Raw genomic sequence first — 27,089 nt, forward strand, 5'->3', positions numbered from 1 at the left:
GAACAGCGGACCTCAGGTTTCACTTTCATGATGTCGAACATTGTACACATTATTAAAAGTATTAAAAATACAAATGTGTACTTCAATATCAACATGCTTCTACTGGTGTGACAATAATTACTACAAGTATGTGATCAGGATTATCTTTACAGTGTTATATGAATTATTATACTCTTCATTTATATTGCTTTTAGAAAATACATGTGAGGACAATACAAGGAAAATCAGAATCCTACTTGTGACTTGGGTTTTCAACTTTGGTGTGAAGTGCACAACAAACGTTTCAAAGAACAGAAGGGGAATGGAATCAATCGTCTTATTTTCAGAGTCAACCAGCTTTTTTAAAACATTAGGAGTAAAGTGAGCTAAAGAGCCTGGATGGAAAAAAAGGTTTGAAACTTTCAACAAGCAAATTTGAAAGAAATTAAAACCTGACACACCCTGAGCCTGTGTGTGTGTGTGTGTGTGTGTGTGTGTGTGTGTGTGTGTGTGTGTGTGTGTGTATGAAGCATCAACAGAAGGTGTGGGTGCATTAACACATGCATCAGATTTAGCTGCAGAGGACCTGGTGGACTGTGTGGTCAGAGGCTGCAGAGAACAGCCCAGCTGACTCATAAGTCCATTGTCACTCAGCATGTGAGACATGGATAAGCCCTCGGCCTGAACAATGGGCCGGGCCCCCCTGTATAGGCATCTGACATGCTTTAGCTCAGATTAGAGTGTAAAATATAGGTTATCCTCTGATTTAGGTGACATGTACGCTTCCCAGAAACAGGGACAGTGATGGCGATTCGACTAAGTGCCATTGTTTTAATGCCTGCGCCACGATAATGCCGTCTAATGCTGTTTGTTTGTTGAACACTACGCACATAACTGTGGTGCTAATATCATAAACCACACCTCGGCCGAGGCCCAACACGCCCCTCGTGAAACCACACATCATTTATTCAGTTCCCTAAATATTAATTTATTTGTCGGAGAAATCAAATAAAATCTAAAAGGAAACGAGGACCAACCGGTTCATCTCTGATCCATTAAACATCTTTCCTCCAAGTTTCATGGGAATCCATCCTATAGATTTTGTGTAATCCTGCAAACCAACAGACAAACAAAGACAAAAACAAACATTTAGAGGAAGAGGTAATAAATACATGTTTCTGCACATAACTCTAAACGTTCTGCACGGGTCAGAGGTCAGAGCTGTTTTAATAATCACCGCCGACAGAGCAGCTAAAATAAAATGATAATTAGAGTCAAAGGAGCAGAAACCCCCACAGATCAATCAGTGGACACGATAATGTAAAGAAACTGCACACAAAAATTAATTCCAAGCATTAATTGCTCAATAACTCAGGGACTGTACAAATAATATTAAGCCAGGACAGTAGCTCTATTGTTTTACTACCCGTTGCTTTTAATTCACACATTTGCATTTGTGATGGGGGGTAATTAGGACCTATTTATTATTCACACAATCCCTCATAAAAGGCTAATGAGCATTTGTTTTGATGACAGTAAAAATGCAAGAGAAAACGATTTATGTTTGTTAGCAGGTCATTATGCTGAAGCCATTTGTCAGAGACGGAGCTTCCTGATCTGAGTGAGGAGGAGAGCTCCCTCCGTCACTCCTCCCCCTCTCAGGGACGACTGTCCGACAGCGTGTCCGCCCACCAGGGGTCCGGCTGTAACACTGAGTATTTAATACTTCCACCTCAGCTGTGCAGGCAGCGTGTCTTGTGCTTCACTTTCTTCATGTGACCGAGTCAAACAAAACAAACATGTTTTTCTACCTTCTGTTTGAAAACCTTAATGTAGAGAATAATAATTAAACTTTATCTATATAGCACATTTCTTAACAACACCAGATATCATTAACTGATGATGTGAAGTCGTAGAATAATAGTTTGCATGATGACCAGACTTCCACCTGCACTTCATTGAATGATTTGTGCGTCTGCTCTGAGGAGGAAACTGTTCTGAGTTGTTTGCAATATGTTCAGGATCCGGCGTGGAGCGAGCGGCGTGTGGCGAGTGGCGTGTGGCGTGATGACTTAGGGGAAGTATGAAAAGGCTCGGCGCCTGATGATGAGACGAGACATTAAGGGCTCAGAGGTGAGAGGGTTGGTGAACTTGCATGTCTCCGCTCTCCCGGAGGCCCGCTGGCCTTCACCTGTTCCCTGTCCTCCGCTCCTCCGCCGAGTCCCCCCCCCCCCCCCCCCTGCCCCACAACAGACGTCTTATCAAACGTGACTGATTGCTGTAATCTGGACTCTAGGCAGCCATTAAGCAAATTACCTGAATCATTGCGAGGATTAGTCTCATTAACACATGATTAGCATCGAATTAAAATAATGAGTGTTTAACTTGTGATGTCTTCCAGTTGTTGGAACAGCTTGATCAGCCACGCCAGGGTGACGCAGGGGGCAGCGCTCCGAGTCAGGGATCCTGAGGTGGCAGAGTCCGACCATCCGCGACCTCGTCTGGACTTCCAGGAGTCGTCCAGCACAAGGTGAGTCCCCCCCCCCCCCCCACACACAGTTTTCAGTTAGAAAATAACAAGGTGAGAGTAAATATTAAGATATTAAATGTGGCTGAATCATGGTCGAGTTATTAACGACGTTAAAGGGGAAAGGTCGAAACACCAGTACTGTTTCGAAATGAGTTTAAATGAGTTTACACATCCCAACGTCGAGCAAACCGGACAAAGTTCTGACTGAACAATAACGTCTGTCCTTCATATATTAAAGATATTAGCGATGTACCACATTAGCTTCGTCCCCGTCTTCGTGGGACGCAAAACCAAAAGGAGACGGTCGGATCTTCAGGATTTCTTTTGTCACTGGCGCGAAATGAATCCGGGGAAAGTTTTGATCCACCCTCTGAATCTTCGGCCGCTCTGCGATGGGAGGATGCATTCGTCAGCTGCATCAGAACAATATTTTCTCTTGGTGTAATTTAATAATCAGTGGTTGACAGTGTTTAATGTAGTTGTGCATAAACACAGAAGATGTCCAGGCTAACCGGTGGAGAACGCAGCTGCGCTCGTCCGCTGCTGCTGCTGCTGCTGCTGCTGCTAACAGGATTGGACGAAGCTCTCTGCTGTTTTCTCAAATCCGAGACTCTGCAGACATTCAGTAACATCTGTCAAACCATAATTAATCAACATTCACAGATGTTGCTTCACTGCAACCTGTTGACATTTCCCCCAAAAAGCCCTCGCAACAGAGAGCATCTGATTGCTTGAATAAATAGCAAAATGCATTATTATCATCCTCACAATGCCACGTCAAACCCCGCCCCCCCCCCCCACCCGCCCCACCCTTCACCTCTCTGAAGTGAAGAGGAGCAAATGGCTGGAAGCTGCCGGGGAGTGAATGCACCTTCTGCTTTTATCTCAACAGAAGATTTATTTTAATACCACAAATGCATATTTAGTAACCGCTAAGAGTAGTTAAAAACTATAATGCTAACCTGCTGCTTGGAGATTATGCACCCTGAATGACATTATGTTTCATCAGGGGGGTGGAGGGTGGGGCGGGCGGGGGGGGGTATTGATGTCAAGTGCTCGCCCAGAAGCACAATTTAATATCATGTGCAGCAAGTACAATTCCTTTTTGCACTAATGAAAACAATAGCAGCACTAAACACTCCAGCCTACATTTAATTTAATCTTTGAGGGATTATCTTCCTCGGCTAATGTCAGAGTGTAAGACGGCCTGTGAATATTAAATACATTTCCTCTGCAGATGCTCCGACAACATCGGCGGGATAATGTCAACAGATTTTTTTCTGAGTTTCTTCATATGGGTGGAATTACTTCGTGAAACATTTATGGGGGGGGGGGGGAGCGTTTGCCTTTGCTGAGTTCTCCATTAAGCTTGAATGTCATGACACACAGGGGGTGGGGTTTGAGGATAAAAAATTTGTGTTAATGGCCTTGTGTTCCTTTGGCTTTGGCTAAATTAAAGAGCTTAGCGAATCCATCTTCACCGTGACTGTGCTGCAAGGGAGCGAAGACGGGAGAAGTTGTTAGTGTGGTCACTAATTTAATGTGGATCCTTAACCAACTAAATTTAATCTATGCCTTAGTTTAGTTTGAGTAATTATTGAATTAAAGATCCAGTTCTTTCTTCTTGTTTTCATCTTTTAACAGATAAATTCTTACACAAATCCTCAAAATCTGCCAAAAATTAATATAAACTCCAAAAACAAAAACCTGACTTTCGTTGTACAGTGAAATAGTAAAGTTTTAAGTAAGTTGTGATTAAAGTTTAGTATTGACAACGTTAAATAAGAAGTGGGGCGGGACTAAAACGTGTAAATAAAATGTTCCAAAGCGTTTTGAGTGCCCCCTGGTGGCTGTCTGCATTATATTTCATAAACCCGCCTCCTGAGCGACTGAACTCAAAGGTCAAACTACAACTCGACTAAATCTTTCCCACAATTGACAGTTGACCATGACTCGGGATCGAACGTGTGTAATGGCAGGACCTCGATGTCGCAGCTCTACGCCCCGGTCGCTCCAAACTCTGGGTCCAAATGACGTCATTGGAGCGAGATGACATGCGCTCCTTATATCTTGGCTTCATTTCTGGATAGTGGGAGGAAGTGGAGACGCAGCGTCCATCTTTTATATTCGGTCTATTTGTACAGCCTCGAGTACGAACTGCATTGTGGGAAAACTAGCAGCCAGATGGAGTCAAATAGCGTTTGTTATTTGCAGAAGTCTGTGTTAGCATTTTGGTTGGAGGCATAATGTTCGATTCCCCACATTGTTGCACGTTGTCGAGCTCATCTGTGATCTCTGTCGCAGCAAACAGACTCTCACCGAGCGCGCTGTTGTGTTGGCGCACCGCTCTCCCCCCCCCACCTCTGCAAGTGAATGAAAAGTCATCCTAAGGACATAGCAGCACTGCCTAATTGCAGTTGATTAATAAAATACTAGCACAGGCAGCAGTTGGCAACTTCATTATTATGTTTCTCAAGCAGATTAATTGCAGTGAACAATATGAACCTGCCACCGGTGATAGCGAGACTTTGGATACAAAGGCAGTCGTCAAGACGGAGCCCGGCTCGCATTAGTCATTTTAAATAGCTCACTCAGTGATTACTCTCATCGGCAATTCCACTCTGAGCTTCAGGGATGTGGTGTAACCGGCAAACAGATGCTGGAAATATAAAGAAATGCAACCGGCTGACGTTTATCAATACGAAGAACAAGCAATAATTTCAAATTACCCTCAAGAATCAGACGGCTTCACTTCTGTTTACTCACCGGAACATAAAACCCACGAACTCACATCCACGACACAGCCTCCGAAGTTTGGCTCCGTCTCTGTTAATGAACTTAAGCTGAGGGGGGAAAAAAAAAACGGGGTCCCCCCCTCACGGCAGCAAATAGCCAAGGGCAATAGCCGATAACTAATGTGTGGAATATTGCAATTAGCATGGCAAAGTACTTACAGGGATCAAATTAAAAAATTCATTAACGTCCGCACTTAATTAAGAAACACTTTTGGGTTTACATGATAAATTATGACACCTATTAAATCTTCCACTACAGGCTGTAATGGCCTCCTTTGCTCGTGGGTATAGACTCTGTTTCTTTTCAGGTTCAAGGAACTCTCCAAGGACCTGAAGTATTTATTAAAGAGTTTTATTAGGAATAATGTTTCCCTGCGAGGGACACAGCAGCAGCCATTTTAGGGGAGATGTGTGTGTGCGTGTGGGTTTTTTTCTTCCCCTGTAGCTGCTGCTGCACCTCAGCGTCGGCGGGGAACAAGTCGGCTTTAATTGAAACAAGACTGGAAAGAGCCTTGAGATGAATGTACTGTTGAAGGGGAATTAAAATAAAGCATTAAGGGGAGTTACATGAGAATAACAACTCTCAAGTTAAAGCTGTGGATGTTGTACTCGTCCTTCAGCACTTTATACCGCTGACTAATTTAAAAAATCCTCAAAGTGCAGGTTAATTTTTGAATTAAGACAATTAAGACAAAGAAAAGCAGCAAATTCAGGTGATTAATGATCCCACAGGTTTAAAGGTTTCTCTCCTCTGCCTTGTTTACGCTACTTTTGCGGTTATATGCCATTATCTGTGCCCGAGGACTGGATTCCTTGTGATCGGTCGAGGTTTGTTCATCACAGGTTTCTGCGCACGCCGCTGCGCTCAGACTAAAATAACCGCGTCTTTAAAGCGTTGATGAGCTGAAGATGTGCGTTGAGGTTCGGTCTCGTAATGGAAGAGCCGCTGTGTTCCACTCCCCCGAGCGGGGAAGCCCTTTAGCCTTGATCATCTCATTTGTAAACCGAGGGCGATGTCTGATTTGCAGAGCTGCTTTTCGCGGATGAACCTGATAGTACACAACAGAATGAGATGAAATCACATGAGTGCCGACTCCTGCCGAGGCCTTAATACCTCAGTGCTGCCTCATAACAGCTGAGAAGCTCTTGACGGGAGCCCTCTTGATCTTTGATTGGTTGAAGTGGCCTTTCTACACAGCCTCTTCATTTTAGTCATTTGTGTCTCCGCTATTTCCAAAATGGCTGCTCAGCCTGGGTGCATGCAGATGTCACAGACTGTACAGATTCCCGTGACATGAATTTATTTGTAATAATCTAAAAAAAAAAACTAAATGTCAGGGGTCAAAGTTTCTCTGTTTGACGGATCGTTTACCGTCAAGTCTTGTATTTGTCCATTTGTCCCCAGTCTGATCTGTCACAGTAAAGATGTGGACTTAATATAATATAGCAGTTCATGCATACAAACCAGTTTAACTCACGTAATTCAAATGTTTCTGATATAATCTACATTACAGGTTGATTTCCTGTAGTTTTCCCAGCATGCATCTTATCCTGGTTTATCTTTATCTATTGAATTTCAACAAATCACTAAGGTTCTAGTTCTAAATCAAGAACAAATCTTTACAAATCTTTGGGTCACTAGTTCCTTTCATTGTTTGACACATGAAGGAAAAAGAATAACTGCAGAATAAACTTCATGGTGAAGAGTTGTGACTTCCTGCGGCTCACGCTCTCTGCTCATGGAGACACTGAGGAACTCGGGTATTGAATCTGAGGGTTCGACAGTTTCCACTCCACTGCTGCTGCATCTTGGCCGATCTCCTCTCTGAGATGATTATTTCAGCTTTACATGCATGGCTCTGCTAACTCTTCCTCCTTCAACCCTCTGAGCAAGTAATTGGCAGAGCGTGGGGAAAAAATGGCCGGTGGACAAGTCATGCATGTGCAAATCTGGGCTTCATTTGAAGCCTGAACACAGGCGCTGGCTCACTTCTGTTAGATTACTTAAAACAAGTGTCCGGAGCCGTGTGCCATGACTAAATTATTAACTGTGTATTTCATAATGTTACTGACAATATGTTAACGTGTTTTTTCGCCTCCCCCTGCCGTGAACAGATGGGTCCTTTTACTTTATTTTCCACATCAAGTATGATTATTTCTTTCTGCCAAAAGCCACCTGCCGTTCCTCGGTCTCTGTTCTAATTATTTATGTTGGTAACACACAGCAGGACTTGTTATCAGTTGGATGGTATCTTAATAAAGGAAGGCACATCAACATATTGACATCGTGTTCAAGGGGAAAATTTATCATCGCGCAAAATCGGGCAGAGGGGAGTAGCAGAGCGGATCAGGCCATGTGCCAACACCTCCAAACCTGACCTCCTTTTGTTCCCTGACTCCAGAGTTCCCTCTCCGGCTCACATCTGAGGAACCATGCGATGATAATTAGGCGAAAGCCCATTAAAAAGTCAAATAAGAGAGAATACATTATCATTGAGGCACCGGGACCTGATGATTTTCAGTAGCGGGTGACAGAGAAGGACGAAGGCGTCCGACTGCTGCTGGGAGCAGATGAGAAAGTCGCCTGTTTGTTTGTGGAGGGTGAAGTTTGCGATCGCACACCTGGTGTTGTGTTTTCTGTTCATCCGAAATTTGGTTTGTTCAGAATTCACACATGCACGTTTATAAGAGAACCGGAGGATTGTTTACTGGTTAATTTGTAAGATGAAGATTATTCCTTTCTTCGTTAGATCTTCATGAAAATCAAACCAGACTTAAAGGTCCAGTGTGTCAGATTTAGGTGAATGAGAGACTGAATGTAGAATAATCCTCATGATGTTTTCACGAGTTTGTTTCATCTAAATTGTAGTTTTCTTTACCCCAGAAAATACCTTTTATATTTAAATACTTTTTATTTACATGGAGGGGACCCTCTCTACGGAGGCCGCCATGTTTTTTACATTTGTCCAGACTGGACAAACTAAACACCTTTTGAGTTTTTATGACGACTGAAGCTGCCACAGGTTCTTTTCCATATTTGGAAGGAGAGGGTGAGGTGAGGGGTGTTCAGCTGCAACGTGCAAATTCACCACTAGATGTCACTAAATTCTACAGACTGTACCTTTAAGATCGGATGAGATAGACCTTTAATAGTTTTCCTAAATTTGCTGTGTGGCTGTGATAAATAAGTAAACATGTGATATGAATGCAAGGAAATAAATAAATAAGAAATAATCTAAACCTGGATTTCCGTCATCATCTACCTGCTGCTGCTGTTTAATGTGTTTGAGATTAAACCTCTGAAGTTGGAACTTATTTAGATATCCAGTGTTTCTGATGCGTTTTATAAACGATCTTTTTAAAACAGGCCAAATAAATCAAGGGAGACCCAGTTTCCACCAACGCTCATCAGGATGAAACGTTACAGCAGAGGTTCCCCTCAGAGCTGCAGTCTGAGATTTGACTCAAAATATTGCAAATAAAAGTGGCAATTAAGTGAAGTATTCATGTCGTTTCAAAGCATCCTGTCGTGGGGATACCGTCACTCTTAATCACGTCTCCACTAATGTAGAACACTTACAATTAAACATACTCAATACTTTAATCCCTGCCGGCTAAAAAAATGAATATACCGTAATTACAATTTCTCATGTGCAGCTCCTCTTGTTTCTAATGTGACTGGAAATGGGTTCAGAAATATGTCATTGATGACGGCTGATGCATTATAATTACAGATTCCTCTATCCTGTCTAAGCTTTTCCATCCATACCAGGCCAAACACAAAAGCCGGCGTATTACCCCACGAGGGCAGTAAGCCACTGTAGCACTCCCATTACCGAGCCAGATTTAAAAGGGTTACAAAACCTTTATCTACCCATTTAAGAACATATATGGGCTCACGGTATCCACAAGAGTGCAGTGAGGAAAAGCCATTGTGGGGCTCAGACAATGTACTGACCATAAATCTATAATAGCCTTTAGGATTAGAAAATATGCTCTCTGAGTTTAATTACATATTGCTTCTGAGAGGTTTACCCCGGCTGGGATGGAGGCACATGAGGGACAGACGGACAGGAAATTAACAGAAGGATATTTAAACTCAAGCGGTGAAAGTTTTTTGCGTTTTACCGACAGAGTAACTTACGGGGTCGTTTATACAGTGAACACACGCGTCAGACCCTGCGATGCTTGTTTCTGGTGTTGAAGCAGGAAGTGGAATTTTCTAAGTTGTCAAAAAGCAGAATATTGATTAAAGGTGCGATACGTAAACATGCTGTCAGACGTGTGGTCGTATGAGAGGAAGCAAACGTCTGAATCGGTTGCTTCAAGAACTTTCCTGAAACTTTTCCTGCAGCCCCTTCGTGAAAATGACGATACAGCAGGAAAGCTCAGAAAGTGATTGCGTCCGGAGACACGTCAACATGAAAAGAACATGTGATTTCTGCAAAATGAATGTTCTGGACTCTCTCCTGTTGTGAACTCGTCTCAGAGAATGTCCCGCTGCTTCTTTATGTGAAAGACAAACTGTTGAAGATGCCTGGACTCAAATTTCACGGACGGTTCGTGTCTGTAAACCGAGATTCTGTTGCTGCACAGCCGACAGTAGCATTTACAGCTGTTTGCTAACTCGTGCTGCAGAAACGCTGCGAGTTCCTTTGCTCACCGAGAACTGTCTGCACCTCTGTGAAGAGCCGAGCCGATGTTAGCGTCTGGTTTTCTTCTGTTTTCTATCATTTCATCGTTCGTCAGTTTATTTTCTTCCTCTGACTCTGAATCCTTGCAGGAGAATCTTCCCTGTTTGCTGCCGAGCCTCTTTCTTGGCGACATGTTTCCCTCGGCTCTGAAGGAACAGTGCACATCTGGATTGAGGTTAACTCCTTGTTGATAAATGTAATATTTGAATGAACCTTTTCCCACCTCGGTTTGCAGATGATTTGTTCGAGCTCGTCTCACGGTGATGAGTGAGCTCACCGGATGCTGTTGAGTCTTCAGGTTAGACGTTCTGTAATGTCACAGAGTGGAATTCATTAAAACAACCCTGTGAGGAGTCATGTGATTTATTGCAGGTCCTGGATCTCTTCCTTTTGAATTATAAAGTCTTGCAATTAACAGATTGAAAGGACATTTAACCCTGTGTTGAGGGCGTGCCGGGAATTACAATTAATGACGCTGAAGTTCAGCGGCGAGAAAGTTTAAAAACGAGGCGAGAAGCGGCCGAAGCCGAGAAGTTCCCCACAGCGCTGTAGGACAGAACCACAATAATTCAGTAAGTTATGGAAATGACTTCTATTGAGTACCCTCCTTTGAAGAATACCAGGAAGATTATTAGTCGGCTTTAATTAGTATGCAAATGTATTTCTTTATGATCACTTTCCCTCTTTCTTCATTATATTTCATCTCTCTATTTATCCTTCAAGAAAGAGAAAGATTCAGTTCACTTTGTCTTGCGTTGGAGCGCTAATTTATTGCTCTGTAATTAATTTCAAATGCATTACCCATTAATCAGACACATCTGCACCGTTATGTGCGCAGAATTTCTTCTCCGATGGCCGAGCTCACCTGTCCGTTCCGCAGTCTCGCCCATTTACCACCAGAGAGATTTAATTTGATGACTTAGAGGAGGTCAAACAAGTATTTGAAGTGATATTTTACTTGGCTCGAGTGTTTTTTTTTTTTTTTTTTACTGCCTCCCAGAGTTCTCGAACTCGATTATCATCATCATTCACTTACTTGTCTTTTGAAATCTGGTCGTGAAGGCATCACACCCGTAGACTGCATATAGTCTGTATAAAGCCAGGATCGCCCTCTTGTGGCTGGGTGCTGCATAGGTCATACACCCTGTCTCCTCCATGTTAGTAGAAGGGACAACAAAAGTGGATTTTTAGGTGGTTCTTAAAACACTGATAAGTCATCGGATGGTAAGAATTGACAGCTGAGTCACAGTCCTCTTGACCGTGATTGGTTAAGAAGACGGGATACTTCTTCTCCAGGGTGAAGCTGGTGCCACGAAAAAACTACGTGAGCGTGACCCGATCGACGGGACACCAGCGTTTTTTGCAGATTACCGTCACATGAAGGGAATTAAATGAAGGTGTGAGCCCGACCAACTTGACGGCACCTGACGGGTATCTACACTCCACCGTCACTACAGCGAGACTACAGATCACATTATTTTAGCTTTATTTTGATATAACAGGAAGTGGAAATGCGCCACCCATCTTTATTTATAGTCTATCACACCTGAGTGCTCTCAGTTATCCCACACAAGTCTAAACTGGGGAATCGGGATTCTTCAGATGTAAAAGATGGAAACTTGCTGGCGAAGGTTCTTCTCAACGACTCCTGAGTGAAGTCGGGAGAGAAATCTGTTCAGCAGGAGGCTCTCATCACGTCGCAGTTACAACAAAGAGATCAGTCAGACCTTAATCTCTCCGTCGCTGCCCATGCAGGCCTTTCTCTCTACCTCTGCTCCCATTCCGATAATGTTTAATTCCCATAATCCACAGCGCTGGCTACGGTCTGAATTATTGTAAACCCATAGACTTCACAGCTGAATGAAACAAGACCCTATTGTTGTCACAACAAAGCATGTACTTGGTTTTATTGTTGTGTGTGTGTCACGGAAGACGGGCGGGGGTTGATTAAATCTTCCTGTGCGTTGCTATCAAAGCTTTGTTTTTTTAATCACTGCTGACGAAGACGTCCCTGCAGGTCATACAGAGCTGCACCGCCCTGTGCTAACCTTCTGTTCGGTTCCCGGACCCGTGATGTACCGCGACTGCTTCAATCAGGGCAGCAGATTTGAATATCCCGAAGACTTCCGAGTAACACCCTCTGTTTGAGATTTATGCCCTCATTGAGAAAATTACATTCACTCCCTGTCCTCACTGTTTGGCATCCATTATAGTTCATTATTATGTTCTGAAGCCGTATACAGCTCCGCAATAAAAAAAGGGGAAAAAAAAAAAAGAAAAGCAGAAGTTTGTGCCGAGATTGAGGCATAAATTGTCCCGTCCCTGCTGCTGCAAAACACTGAGCCGTATGTAATTATTGTCCCTCTCCTCCACAGTGTGTCTGTGAGTCCAGGTCCTGCTCTCTGACCAACGTTCTGCAGCCTGGCTTCGTATTGGACTTATTTTCAGCCACACTCGTAAGGCGGCTCCAGAAAACTGTGCTGCGGTGTGATCCATAATCACAATATCTGGATCGACTCCCGACTTTTCAACTTTCAGTTGGAGTCGTTGGTGCTGCTGTAGCACGCTAACAACTGATATGGATTTTTAAGGCCGATACAAATATTCAAGGGTAAAGAAATTCTGATATATATCGGCAGATTTATCTATAAAAAATAATTGTTTTATCTTTACCAAAGAGAAATGTTTGCTCATTGTGGGAACTGTTGTGTTTCTCTGCAATTTCCCGACTTCACTTTGTAAAATATTGTTAATTATTAATATTCTGGTTTAACTATAAACCCAAATACAATCAAATGTATAAAACTCGAATTAAGATTATTAAGTTTAATAAGGACACAGGTGCAGTCACACAAAGTTATTTCCTGGAATAATTTCTTTCTTAAGAATTTAAATCAAAGTGGCAACAAATAAAACTTTCAGGTAAACGGAGACAAATGTGACGAGGACAGATTCCTGTATTTATCTTTGTCTTTGTGTCCCCTTCAAAGAAATCAGAGAAGATTGTAGGAGTCCATATTCTTAAAATCATGACTGGTGGATATTTCTCAAACCTGGAGATTCCCCTTCTTTTCCATGTAAATTTACATTTTACAAAACAGTTGCTCTGATTTCTTTGTAACAAACGTGTCAGTCATCATCTCTGCTGCACAGAGCTCGTCCTCGAACACACCATCAAACAAAGACCACGGTGGAAACTTCCTGTTCCGTCTTCGTGAGGCAGATGTCAACATCTGTTTGAGATGAATTCCTCCGTTCCCCTTTGTGAGTATAAGCAGGTGTTCGGGTTTTCCCTGTGGAACCAGCAGGAGCGTGTGCTTCACTGTGTGTCCGTGGTTTAGTTTCCCAGTATAAAAGCTCCCTGTGTAAAAAAAAAACCTTTGAGCTCGATGAGGATGAAGGAATATTTTTCTCTCTTCGTGTATTTAAGTCATTTTACTTCGAGTGAAGAGGAGCGATTAAACAAATGTTTGGAGATGATGGTGGTGGCAGCGAGGCTAACAGCTGGGACAGTCATGGGAGCAGGTGACGCTGGGGCACGAGTGAGGGCTGATGCCCCCCTGACACACACACACACACACACACACACACACACACACACACACACACTGCCCCCGCCTCCCAACCTCCGACGGGCTCAGTGAGGAGTCTTCATAAATAATCTTCCAGCAATCTGCCTCTCCCTCCACTCTCTTATTAATTACTTTTATGGCCAAAATCAAACATCTGTCATTCTAGAATATACAAATTAATTATGCAGCTTCTTCCCATCAAGATCCATATAACACTGCTCCTCAGAGCCTCGCTGGCTTCACACCGAGACTCAGCAGAAGTGAAATTCTTCTGTGGTGTCCCTTAAATTAAAATAAATAAATAAATAAATAAATAAATAAAGATCCGAAACTTGCCTCATGGGAATAAAAAGACAATTTATTGTTTCACTTTGTACTTTCCATGTTCACTGTGCAGACAGATTTAAAGCTATTACCTGCCCCCCCCCCCCCGAGCTCAATATGATGATTATGTTTTTAACCTTCAGTCAGATGAGAATTCCTGCTTTTGCATCGTGTGCGTGAGGAAACATCTGAATTTAGCTTCGGGGTAAACGGAACCCAAACATCCCGGTTTTGCAGAGACCTCTTCATCCCTGTTTCTTTAAGTCTCCTGCTAAATGGCTGTGTAGAAAAAGATGATCTTCAAGGTCCACGGTCCCACTGACAGAAGACAGCTGTCTGCCCATCCTCCAGCTCGGCTCTGAGACGTCCTGGGACTCCGCCTGCTCGTGGGTCAGGACCCCAGAGGGGAGGCACCATTTGGTACCAGTTACGGAGCGGCAGGGGGGCGCCGGTGCCTTCCTCCCTCCTTTCTGTCAAGGTAACGCTGGCCAGGCGGACATGGGTAGTTCCTGGCTGGCTGGCTGGCACAGGCAGGAGCTACCCATCATGCCACCGTACAGCGAAGGGCCCGGTGACCTTGAGACAGGCGCGGCTCCTCCCCCTCGCCGTGCTGCAGGCTGCTTATGAGGGGATGGATGGAGGCACGTTTCGTTCACCCTGTGACTGAGTGATACATGAGCTGCATGAGTGGAACTCACTGCGATGCACTTTTAACCTGCGTTTACTGTGGGAAGGTTGACTGAGCACAGTGGAACTGTTAGTGAGGAGTCAGCTCGTCAGCAACGCCCACATTTCACAGATCGCAGCCGGAGGAGGCTCCAGCGAAGTCTGGAGACATGTGGACGATTCCGTCTGTATGTTTGGATCACACGTGAGAATAATACCTTTAAAAACACTCGAGGGTTTCTGAGAATGTGGAGAACAATTCTGAGTATTTATTAGTTTTCTCATGTTTTCTTAACTTGACGGCTGGAGAAGTGAATTCTGGAGCTACTCCCCCAGTTGTTGAACATCTTTCGAAAATCTGCAGAAAGTCCGGAGGCTCCTAAACCAAACTCCGAACACCAGCTTCACCTTTAAGATTCAAAAGTGTGTGTTTGAGATTTCCGTGAGAACAACACAAGGCCTCTATAAACACCTCTTCCACATCGTCACATCTACGGCACGAATAAAGTTCTGTCTACAGAATCCAAAGACGCTCATGAGCTGCTTCTAGATCACCCTGATGAATCCCACCAGCCTCAGAGTCACCTGCGTGCACACGTGCACCGTTCACATGTACCTGCTGTTACCATGGAAACCTGCACAAACCTTTTTTTCGTCTTTGTCACCAAACACAAAAAAAAAAACCAAACTTACCAATCCAAACAATTTATGACTGTTAAGCGTGGCAGCGTATATTATGACAAACAACACATGCTCCATTATGCCAGCTGGTGTAATGATGTGGTAATGCCGGACTCATTAACTTCTGCACACAGTTTATGGCGGCCTTTTATGACAGAATTAATTGATTCACACATGCATTAAAACAAAAATAACTGGAATGAAAATGCAGTTGGATGCCGGCCTCCTAATCTGTCATAAACACTTCTGGTGGTAAAGCGTGTGTGGGGGGAGGGGCTGGGGGGGGCATTATTCACGTAAGTGACGGGTCATATACGCGATAAACAACCTCAAACAAGACGTCAGCTTCACAGCTACCGAACGTCTTCAACTGTCAGTTGCTGCCGACAAAATCTGAAGTTTCTCGACTCCTCTCTACATTTCTCTTCCGTAGGAATCGTACTGTCCGTGGTGACGTCTTCAGCTGCAGCTCCGTGTTTGTTGTTTAACCGTGTGATTAAATCTTTATTCATTATTGGTTCAAACGAGGCGTTAAATGGAAAAGATTAATTCGTAAATTGTAATCACACATTATCAAGACAGCCGGATTAGACGCTGCAGACTGTGTTCAGTGCCACAGATCTGAGTCTTAATCGCTTTTCAAGAATTTCTCTACAAACCTTTTTTTTTTTTTAACTTTGTTTATTCGCTGGGCAGGAAAAAGGCATTTGATTGATGTTTGAAATCCAGAAATTAAATTAAACTGATGCTTCATTACTGCTGTGCACCATGATTTAAAAAAAAAAAAAAAGCTTTTGTGACCCTACAACAGAACATTTTCTGCTCAATCAAAACTAAAAGCTTTTTTTCCGTCCACTGGTTTGTGGAATGCAGCCTCGGAGATTATTCGTGACCAGAACAAGCAGCATTGTGCAGGAAGTCTCCGTCGTGGTCAGGTTGCAGTTAAGATCTTTTTCTTGGAAACGACCCAATGAGGAACCTCCAAGGAAAAAGGCGGATTTTCTTGCAGCATATGTGACGGTGAAAGTCGGACATTTAATCAGAGATGGAACCTCGTATCAAAAAATGAGAAAGGGCTCAGGCCCCGGCCCCAGATGACTCGGCCATTACCAGCAATTTAATCCATATGTTTAAGAATTTCCCTCAAATCTCCGAGATGAAATGAAGAAAGGATTTAGCGGCGAGATAATTTTCTGTGCCTCCGCTGTGATGGCGGGTCACATGAAAGCGGCCCCTGCGCTCCATATTGAGGAAATGATTTTTTATCTCTTTGGCTGGACTTAAAGGTAATTGTACACAAGCTGTGCTCCGCTTCTAACCCGTAATGAATTCTTTAATCCGAACCTCATTGTTATGAACCATGCAATTACTTACCGCAGGATAAATAATCCATCTTTTGAAGCTGGACAGATATTGGTTTCAGTAAAGGACGCTCAATCAGTGGATTATGTGTAAATTGCTTTTCACTCTCGCTGGTTGAACATGTTTCGACAGAGGCTGATGTGTGCTGGTCCTGAAACCCGAGAACAAAGAAAACAAATCGGTTTTTCTGCAGATGCATCTACGGCCGTATGCAGATTGACTTAGATTTATAAAGATTTATTTAAATTTCAACAACTTTATAATACAGAGGGGCCGGCTCTTGGTGACGTTGATGATGTGTATTTCCATGGATGCATTGTAGAGTGCGTCTTTCAATCTGAGAGAAAGTTAACAGAGCGGACTTTCTGTGTTTTGTGTCCGAACCCGCAGGTTGTGGATCACGATCGTGGACTTGTTGATATACGATATGTCTCCTCACTGATTCCAGAGCAGTGTCACAGGTCCAGTAGGTTTTCACAGCTCATGTGAAATCGAATCTGAGCTGAATATAAAAAAGTTTTGTGTCTCGATCAGGTGTCTTATAATAAAGAGATCACAGCTGAACATCAACTTATCAATGAAGAACATGTCACATGAGGCAGCTGGTGAGTGAACCCTGCTAATCCACGGATTAGTAGAAGTTTGGGTGTAAGATTATTTTATATAGTGATTCTATCACAACGTAATGAAGCTAGAGATTCCTCTTTCTCGTTCCCTTTTTTTTAAATTGTCCAATAAACTTTTTGTTATATCCTAAAAAACTGAGATCTGCACACAATCCATGTGAATACAACTTTCTTCTCTTCACTGATTCTCGCTGTAGCTCCACCAAACATTGTTTTCAAGCGTGTGGGACGTCTGCTGGCAGATGGAGAAACTTTTTTTTGGGGGGGGGGGGGGGTTTCGCTGCGGAGCTGAAACACCACGAGGAAGACGCCACGTCGCCGCGGGCCCGGCGTACGAGGAGCCTCGTCCGGCGCGGCCTCAAAAGCCGCTCAAGATTTCATGTCTGGGACAATCCTTGTCACAGCTTGTATCACCTCAACGACAGATGTCAGCGGAATCAGCGACAGCCGATCATGCTGATCCCCCCCGTAATCACGTGCGATGATCCCGCCGTGACACGGAGCTGTGGGAAATATGTCCGTCAGTACCAGCGCCGCGGGCGGATGCACCAGCATACCCCTGCCCGGGCCGACCCCCCCCCCCCCCCCCCCCACACCTTCCCTCCTTCGCGGCTCCTTCCTTCATCCCCGAGCTGCGGCCTTTTCTCTTGATCTCTCCATTAAGCCTCTCCATTCTCTTTGACCCTCCTGACCCACATGTTTCTCCTGCATTGTCGCTTCCAGTGAACAAACTGAGCGACATCATGACACACACACCCGCCACCTCCAGTGACACGAGGCAGAATTTTTTTTGCTTACCTCGTGTGTTTTCGGCCCGGTCACGCATGTCGTGATGCTCACTGAGGGCGGCACAGCTGCTGTCCCTGACCGGCCCTTCCTCCCCGGTGCCTCGGTCGCAGCGCCGTGAAAAAAAAAAAAAAAAAAAAAGGCCACGGCACAAACACACAGACTCCCCAAAACAGAATGTGGCATATGCTCAACTAAGGAATGCGACATCAAGCATTGTTGCAGAGCTCAGCTCTACGTGGCTCCGCTCCATGAAGGCCCTGCGAGGCAAAAGGTTTCCAAACGATTTCACGTTTTCATGTTGAAACCTTGCAACAACAAAAAAAAACAAAAGAGATAAAATAAAATAAAAACGAGGGGGAGCTTTGCATATTCACACACGCCGCGGGCGAGCACAGCCGCTGCTAGCCTCTGTGTTTAAAGCAAAAACCTTGACAAAGGTCACAAACAATTTGCCGGATCCAGTTATTAAGAGAGCTTGAATAAAAAAATTAAAAAAAAGGAAAAACAGCACCGATGATCACTTTGCCCAGCAGCTAGCTTCATCATCTGTAGCCATTCCAACATATGCTTGCAAGATAATAAAAAATGTGACATTAAACATGGCGGCAGATTGAATTTTGTTCCAGGCTACATACAGCAAGTCAATCCTTCCCTCTGGAAACCTATTTAATATAAGGTAGTTAATGCCACCAGTCGTGATAATGTTTCTTGCATAATATAATTTATAGTAGGTGGAGGTCCATAAATCGGAGGCATTGTAAAATATTTCCATTATGTGGGGAATGTCAGTGGGTTATAAAGGCTTTATTCTACTTTTTATGGCTCTCAATCTGTTGTTGTTCCCAGCAATTTTTAAATCTGTTAAAATTCAGTGAATATCTTAATGTGCGTGTCAGGAAATATCAGTGAGTCTTTTACAAAGTGACTCTCAGGGCGCGACTTTTTCACTGGACATAAAAAAGACTGCAGGCCCAGTAAAGTGAAAGTGCATCGGCTCAGCTCCTCTTCTTCTTCTTTTTTTTTTTTTTTTTTTACTACCTCAGCTTCTCTGCCTTGTTTTATGCAGGAATTATACATCTTTCTTTAACAGAGCTGTAAAGGTTACACAGTCATTTAAGCAGCAGTTCAGACAGATTGATGTTTATGTCATTACGGCGGCGAATGAAACGCGCCTCGCTCCTCTCTCGCTTCGACATAAAGTAGAAATGAGCTTCATCCATTAATGACATTGGAGATTAGTTTAGAGTCAAAAGGGATTCGGGGCTGCATCCTTCTGAGGCTGCATCCGAAGACCGGCTGCGTCACGGTGGCGTCATGACACCGTCCAACGCATCCTTCCTCCCATCCAGGCAAGGGAGGCTCCGCCTTCCCGGGCCAAATTATCCCACGATTCATTGCGCTTCCGTGACAGCGAGCCGAAAACTTCAAAAGAATTTATTTTTTAAATGCGAGTGCTCAACCGACCAGCTAACGATGCAGGTATTTAAACAAATATTACATCTTACAGTTCTTTTGAATCAACCAAACATTTTTCCGTCGGGAGCTGCGTTGCTAGGCGACGGCTATAAGGGGCGGGACAAGCGGGTGATGCAATAAGAAGACCAGAGCGTCTCATTTCAGTTGGACAGACGCGAGGACGGATGCTCTTCGTAGACCGGGTCCTCCTCCTCGGGAATTGAGACACCGCTGATTTTAGCCGTGGTTCCACCGTTACAACCCTGCTCTGTCGTATAACATATAATATAAGACATTTTTTACTTTGTATATTATGAACTTGCAACTTTGATCCATATCTCTAAACTCTAAACAGCCTTGCATACAGTAGATATATGTATATATATATATATATATACACATATATAGTGGTACTCTATATAATTGTATATAGTATTTCTTTATTTTTAGCAGTAATTCCTCCAGGTGATTAAAGTCTTGTAAACTTCTGTCGTTGGCGTTAAAGACCCTGTGAAACTGTTCGATCCCGAGTGTTTATGTGTCTGATATAAACACAAAGCTGTGGAGGAGAACTGCACAGATATTGATGTTACTGCCGTTTGTGCGTCACGCCCTTGAGTGGAGGATGAGTCATCAAACTGTTGCAGCCATTTTACAGGAGGAGAAAAGACATGAATTTTGATGTAAGGGATAAATGAACAATTAACACGAGGACACATGGATTAAAACCAGGAAAACAGGGGCTCCGGTGCAACTATACAGACAATAGAAGTCATGGAAAATATAAAATGTGCATGATAAATAAAGTATTTGTTCAGATTTTGCTGTGGAAAACCCGTAGGTCAGGAATGAAGCTGCAAAATATAGATTACTTTAGTTTATGGGGCTGCACCTGAAAATATCTGTAAAATCGATTCATGCGAGCGTATAATTTTATTAGCAGCAGTGATGCATTCACACGTTTATGTGCTTATTATATGCATTCGCATCAAATTTCACTTTAATCATATTTAGCTCGTTTGTTCTCCAACAGAGACTGATCACCTGTATTTCTGCACCTCATGGTATTAACTTTTAATGTGGTTCACACCTTCCCTGTTCGGTCTGGACATCTTTCAGTTTTGTCCGAACCAAGACATGATGTGAAATGTGAAAGTTACGGTGGACCGAGATCCGGACCAACAGACAAAATTTAGTCCGACCAAAATGCGTGCCACCTCGATCCGTATCACACTGAACAGTGGTCCGTCCGCCCAACTGCTGATCCACAAACCAAATCAATCGACGCCCCCTTCGTAGGCGTATCATATAAAATACTTTGGTTCGCTCCCAGAAACTCGATCCAGAGTTTCAAATGTGAAAACGTCCGTAGATTTTGACCAAACTTTATTTAATTCCTGTGAAATAATTACATGGATTGCACTTAAGTGTTGGACTGATTCACGGCCGGCTGCTAAAAACACTCAGTCTCCTGTATTTCCTCCTGAACACGGTGGAGTTAATTAGTGGTGTGATGATACAGACGTGTCTCTTTTCTCCTGAATGATTTATGACATTATTGCTTCTCTTTGTCTTCGTCCCTGAAAGGATAAATTCCAGTCATAAGCTGCTGCAAGAAAAGTTCTGATAACATTTAGGATTTCTTTGTGTTAATAATTCGTTTCCGCTGCGTCACATTAAAAGGACGATTGTCTCCGGTATTAATGCGTTACTCGTTTTTCCACTGGCTGATCCTGCGTGGACCGAGCACGCCACTAAACCCATAAAACTGCACCACTGATATCATAGCACCATCGTGTTCGCTCAGCCAGAACATCCCAGATTGCTCTCATCACCGTATGCCTCCATACTGTAGATAACTCTCTCACCTTATCTGATTATGAAGGAAGTGATCACCAGGACAGAGGCTGCTGCGTTCATACTGTTCCTCCTTGATTAATACAGACATAAACTTGTCTGGTTGAATCCCTGACTTTAGCATAATCAGCTTTCTCCAGATAGCTGCAGGCCGTGACTCCCCTCCCCTCCCCTCCCCTCCCCTCTGCTCCCCTCCCATCCCCCGGCCCCTCATTCCCTCACCCTCGTTACCCTCCACGACATGTGTTTGTTTATTTAAATTTCAAAATATCATCTGCCCACAAACGTCTGTCCGACCCTCCCCAAGAAACAATAATCCGCAAGATGAAAGTGTATGAGCTTATGTTGCAGGATGAGCTTAGCCCGCAAGACGCTGCAGCTCGACCCCGATAGACTCGTCCACGTCGACCCGCCTGCCCCCGTGAAATGTCAATCCTAAAGATAAAAAGAAAAAAAAACCTCTCTCTAATAAATGTATGATATGAATCATCTCCTCGTTTGGTCGGATTTAAGGATCAGCCGTCTGTGAACCACCCTGTCAATATGCTCTGTGTGGTTGTGATGTTGTAATCTTGGGGAACAACATCAGATCACGTAGATCCAAGGTGTGAAGCTAAAAAAAAAAAAAACAGATTTTCATTCGCTTGTTTGGATTTCGGCTCACGCCGTCATCACTGATGTTTGAATTTGAATTTTTCCTTCAAGACAATGAAAATTTTTCTCGGGTGTTTGAATCAATTCGTCTTAACTCACATTTTCATTCTGAAGAAAAGATTTAAAACAAGGCAACGATAAAGTTAATTATCTATTTTCTAATGTCACTAAACTTTTCTGTCCAACCTCAACTAATGATGCAAAATTAAAACTTTATCAGGCGCCAAAAGTTTTAACATCTGCAATGACCTGATCTGTGCCAGAGACTTTAAGATTAAACCGAAATGTTTCGGATACGACGCTAGCATTTTGCACATTTGCAGCCAGAGCCTGTGTGAATTATCAACTAACATCATCACACACACATACTTGATAAAAACTACTTAAAATGACAAACTTCCTATGAGAAAACTTTCTCTAACATGTACTTTGACTTTTAAGTCACATGACTCATTTGCTAACACAGAGGTTTATGAAATGTGCTGTAACCAGCCACTAGGTGGCGATCAAGATGTTTTCTCAAGCTAAACATCTGCAAACACCTCATCCGTACGTGCACGTCCTGTCACACACACACACACACACACACAGTGTTTCCTCGCTGCAGAATAAGATGTAATCACTGATATTACGAAGCTACAGTTCAGCCTTAAAGTTCACCAGAGACTTCACCGTGCCAGTGAAACTTGTACATCCACACAAAGAGCATAACAGCACTGAAAGATTTTTTTTTTTTTTCCCCCCATAACAAAAGTAGTTTGCACTGAGGGCGACTATGGCTGAGTGGTTGTGCAACCTGGAGCGCTTCAGTGCGAGGAGGCGAGGGAACACAGGCAGGGATATCAGCGCGATCTGCAACACTAGTCGCGGCAGATGGACATATCACAAGGCCCGGCGCGAAGTTGCTATAACACATAATGTTGTCTGTGCCATGTTTCCAGCTCTTAGCGCTGGGCAAGCGGCACAAAGGCCTGGATCCTGAACTGAAACAGCTTGACTCGGTGTAATGAAATTGCCTGGATCCCATGTGCATCCTCCTTTCTGCATCGCTGTATTGGAACAGTCCCGTTGCCAGAGACGGTGGGAGAAGCCCGAGAGGATGTTGAAGATGCTTCTCGTGGGGTTTTTTTTTTTTTTGTAAATGAGATTTACTCAGTTTGTTTGTAGAAGTATGAGGACAGACTGTGCAGTACAGACTGAGGGTGACGGTATCGTGCAGAAAGACACGTCAAGACTCGTCGACTCATGAATATTAGTCTCCCGCCGCCCCTCCCCCTTGTTCTGTAGCTCCCCCCTCCCACCTGCTCGGCACGGAGTTAAAATGATCCTCCCTCCCTATTGTTTGCTGCCGGTCAAAATCCAACAAAGCAGGTTTCACCTACCACGAGATGAAAAGATTATGAGCTCAAACATCACTTTAGTTATGGGTCAATAGCTTAGTGTTTTAATCTATTGGCCCCCAAACTGCAGCATCATCACTTTGGCACAGATGTATTTGGTTAATCTTTAGAGTGCAGAGAAATACGCAAAAAGAAAAAAGCTTGAACTGCACAAGGACGCGGAGACGTGAGAAAGTCACTGACTCGCATCCTAAACTGTCACTGACTCATGTGAAAGACAAAATGTGAGTGTGAGGCTAACATGAGATTTGAACCGCTAATGTAACGCTTGGCGTCCGATCCTTTGTTTTCACTCGATGTCCCCGCTCCCATCTGTGGCAAGTTTGCAGTAAACAATTTGTCACGATAATAATAATAATAATGATGATGATTAGATGAAGAAGAAGAAAGATGGCGGTAATAATTATCCAAAAACATAAAATCAGCGAGGGGGGGAATATTTAAAAGAGGGCAGAGTCATAAAGAGAGAGAGGTCAACACAAAACAAATCTGTCAAAAACAAAGGTCGTTACACAAAAGGCAAGTCGATAAAAATGAGTTTTAAGAGTTTGAGAAATAAAACAGATGCATCAGCCGGAGGAGTTCATCTGAGTTAAAGATCTTTAATGAAGGCGGGGGGGTCGTGTGGTTATTTTGTGTGAATACAGAATGTGAGGTATTTATCTGAGCGCAGGAGGTACGTCCGTCAGTGCAGCGTCTCGACCTTCCAAACAAAAAGAAAGAATCTTTGAGATTGGATGCATGGTGAGCCAGATAATCCAATCCGTGCAGCACATTGGATAGATATTCCACTGAGCAGATTTGAGACCAGCTCCCCGGAGGTCACCAGTCAACGAAGATCAGGTTTTTAATATTGAATGTAAAATGGAAACAAGCCGAAGAGAAGGAGGAAAAAACAAACACATCAAACAGGAAAACAAAATAAAGATGTTTCCTTGAACCCTGAAACACCTTCATATAACAGAAGTACAGCTCGGACCGATCACCTCCACCACGTTAAACTCTATGAACGTCAAAGATTCATTATTTTCTTGGTCAATTAAATATTAAATACTTTTTGAAAACAAACTCCTTAACCTGAAGAACTCTACTTTCACTAAAATCCTGCGTTTGTCAGAATCTGAAACTTGAACTAAGCATAATTTGGGATCTTAAACCCATTTGACTATTATTATTATTATTATTGTCTTAAAGAGAGATACAAGCCGATATATCAATATATCAGTTATGGGTTCAAACTAAAGTCTAAATGCCCACGTATGGTCTCAGATTCTAAATGGTCACGTTTCAATATCATGTTTCATCTGAATAAAGGCGGAAAAACTCAAAGAAATGTTATTTACGATACACATGTAAGAGAGAAGTTGTAAATCTCCACATCAGATAACAAGTTAATCTTTCATATTTTTAAAGACGATGAAGGTAATGATTATTTGTCTGAGCTGGTCTGGTCTCATCCAGCATCTTTCTTGTTGCTTCTGTTAAAGAAGAGATGTAGGAAGACATGAAACCATCGTTGAACCCGTCAGAGATCTGGAACCAGACGACTCACGATCTTTGTTGAAACACATTTGTTTTCATTTGCTTTCCACGTAAATTTGCTGAGAATAATGTACGTTTCATATCGTGTGTGTGTTGTTGCTCACTTCTTACACGTCCGGTGTGTTGCCTTCACTCGTCCAGTCCGTGCTTCCCTCTGTATGTCATGTGGTTAGAGGTGTTACTGTACGTGTTGAGTTTTACTAATCTTAATATCTCCAGCAGCGCAGAGATCTACAGTCAGAAAATTAAAAAACGCCCCGCCGTGATTGATGTGGGACAGGAGTGAAGGTCCAGACCTCCGAGTATCTTTGACTCTGTCGCCTGCGAGGAGAGAGTGATTCTTTGCGTGACGATTAAACTTTGAAGTATAAGGCCACATTACCTTTTCTTCCGGTGATTTATCGCCCTGTTCCCTTGACGGTGTCCCGGGGCTGCGGACATGTGGGCGTTATTTACTGCCTCTGATTCATTTAAGTTCTTGAACAAACATTGTGCGAAGTTTCATTAATATCCCCAAAGGCTGAACAAAAATGAAGCCGGCGCTGGAGTGAAGTTCGGCCGCACTTTGTGTGTAAATATTTCCGACAGGCCAAGGGTAAATTCACCCGTCAGATCAGAGGGAAACTGGCTTCACTGTTTAACGGCTCCGATCCAGAGCGGCGACTCTACTGATGCTTCCTCTTTATGCCTTTTGCAGCAGGAGCCGAACTGTCGGCGCTGCTGCTGCAATGTCATGAAGTCGCAATGGCAAGCCTCTGCAGAGCGCTTTTAATTTTAAAGGGCGGGTACAGGAAGTGGAGTCACGTAGAGACACCCCCGCCCGAGGTGAGGAGGTTTACAGGTTTGAAATATCTATTGATATTTACTTCAAATGCATCCATAAGAAATTGCAGGGATAGGGTTTAGACACCATGACAGCTAAAAGTGAAGCCAAAGCCTCTCGACTGCCCCCTGGTGTCTGGCTATAGTATAAGTCATAAACCCCGCCTCCTGGATGATAGTAGGTGGGTCAGCGGTCAAACTGAAAAGTAAAATAAACTGATGTGTGTTCCGATTGTCATGTTTCTGATAAATTTGGTCAATTTGATTTTATAAAAACAGGGTGAATGATGATTGACAGCTTAGACTGACTCACGATTGATCGGGCGCGTGTATCGGCGTGACCGTCCAAGATGGCAGCGTTTGTGTCCAGGAGGTTTTGGCTTCATTTGTGGAAAGAGGGAAGAATTGGTGAACCTGGTGTCAATCTTTATTTACAGTGTTTGGTGTGACAACATGTTTTGTGTTACTGTAAATAAAGTTTCTCATTTAGGCCCAAATTAAACTCTGTGTCATTCGTGACTCGTGATCGACTTGAACTTGCAGACCCTCGGTGTCACTCAAGTCTGCGACATGACGGTCGCCTCAAACCGAGAACGAAGCCGGCCCTCCTCTTGACAGAAGCTGTTTACGCTCAGCTTGTTAAATGAATCTCAGACTGTGGTTGAAGCGACGCATCACATGAGCGTGGTGGAGATTTTAATTAACTCCAAAAATCCAAAGGCGTTTGCTGCTGCTCACTTTGACAGTGCAGATATGCAAAGCGAAGTCTCCGTGCATGTGAAGTTCCTGTAATTCAGCTCAGGGACACTCGTCGGACGGCACGAGGCCGGTGCGGCGCTCAGCGAGGAAAACAGCCGCCATTAATTCCATCATCAACATTCCTTTGTGCTGCACTGCTAGCACAGAAGGCTTCTTTAATTAAATCAGCGAGGAGCGCAGCCCCGGTCGCCATAAGGCGTTTATGTGTCTATACGCGGTGCCTGCGGTCGCGTCCGTCCAGGCACGCTCTCTCTGGGTTGTGGGGCATATTTTCACATTAAGCTCAAGGAAGGAACAGCTCCTCCTCATCACAACCAATCTGAGCGAGGCTGCGTGTTTACTACGTGATTCTTTGTGAGGGGACGACAGCACCGAGTCTGGAGCTGAGCTGCCGGCTGGTGTGTGTGTGTGTGTGTGTGTGTGTGAGAGAGAGAGAGAGAGTTTATATATGCACTAAAGCAGACGATATAAACATCATGACTCTATTTAAAGTCAAATTACAAAAGAACAGCAGAATTACACCTGTCTGTTTGTTTAGTCGTTTGTTTCTCGGCAGGATTACGCAAAAACTACGAAACACAT

The 27,089-nt window shown here is 43.6% G+C and overlaps 1 long non-coding RNA gene across 1 annotated transcript in view; it reads left to right on the forward strand.

Annotated features, from left to right (window-relative positions):
- The window catches only part of LOC138407379 (uncharacterized), a 29,546-nt gene extending 16,095 nt beyond the window's left edge, over window positions 1-13,451 (forward strand). The window contains exons 2-3 of the long non-coding RNA XR_011240800.1: window positions 2,381-2,509; window positions 12,374-13,451. This is a non-coding gene — a long non-coding RNA (uncharacterized lncRNA). The remainder of the gene's footprint in view (window positions 1-2,380; window positions 2,510-12,373) is intronic.
- The last annotated feature ends 13,638 nt before the right edge of the window (window positions 13,452-27,089 follow it).

Source organism: Paralichthys olivaceus, chromosome 4 (genome assembly GCF_024713975.1).
Source record: "Paralichthys olivaceus isolate ysfri-2021 chromosome 4, ASM2471397v2, whole genome shotgun sequence".
Classification (NCBI taxonomy): Eukaryota; Metazoa; Chordata; class Actinopteri; order Pleuronectiformes; family Paralichthyidae; genus Paralichthys; species Paralichthys olivaceus.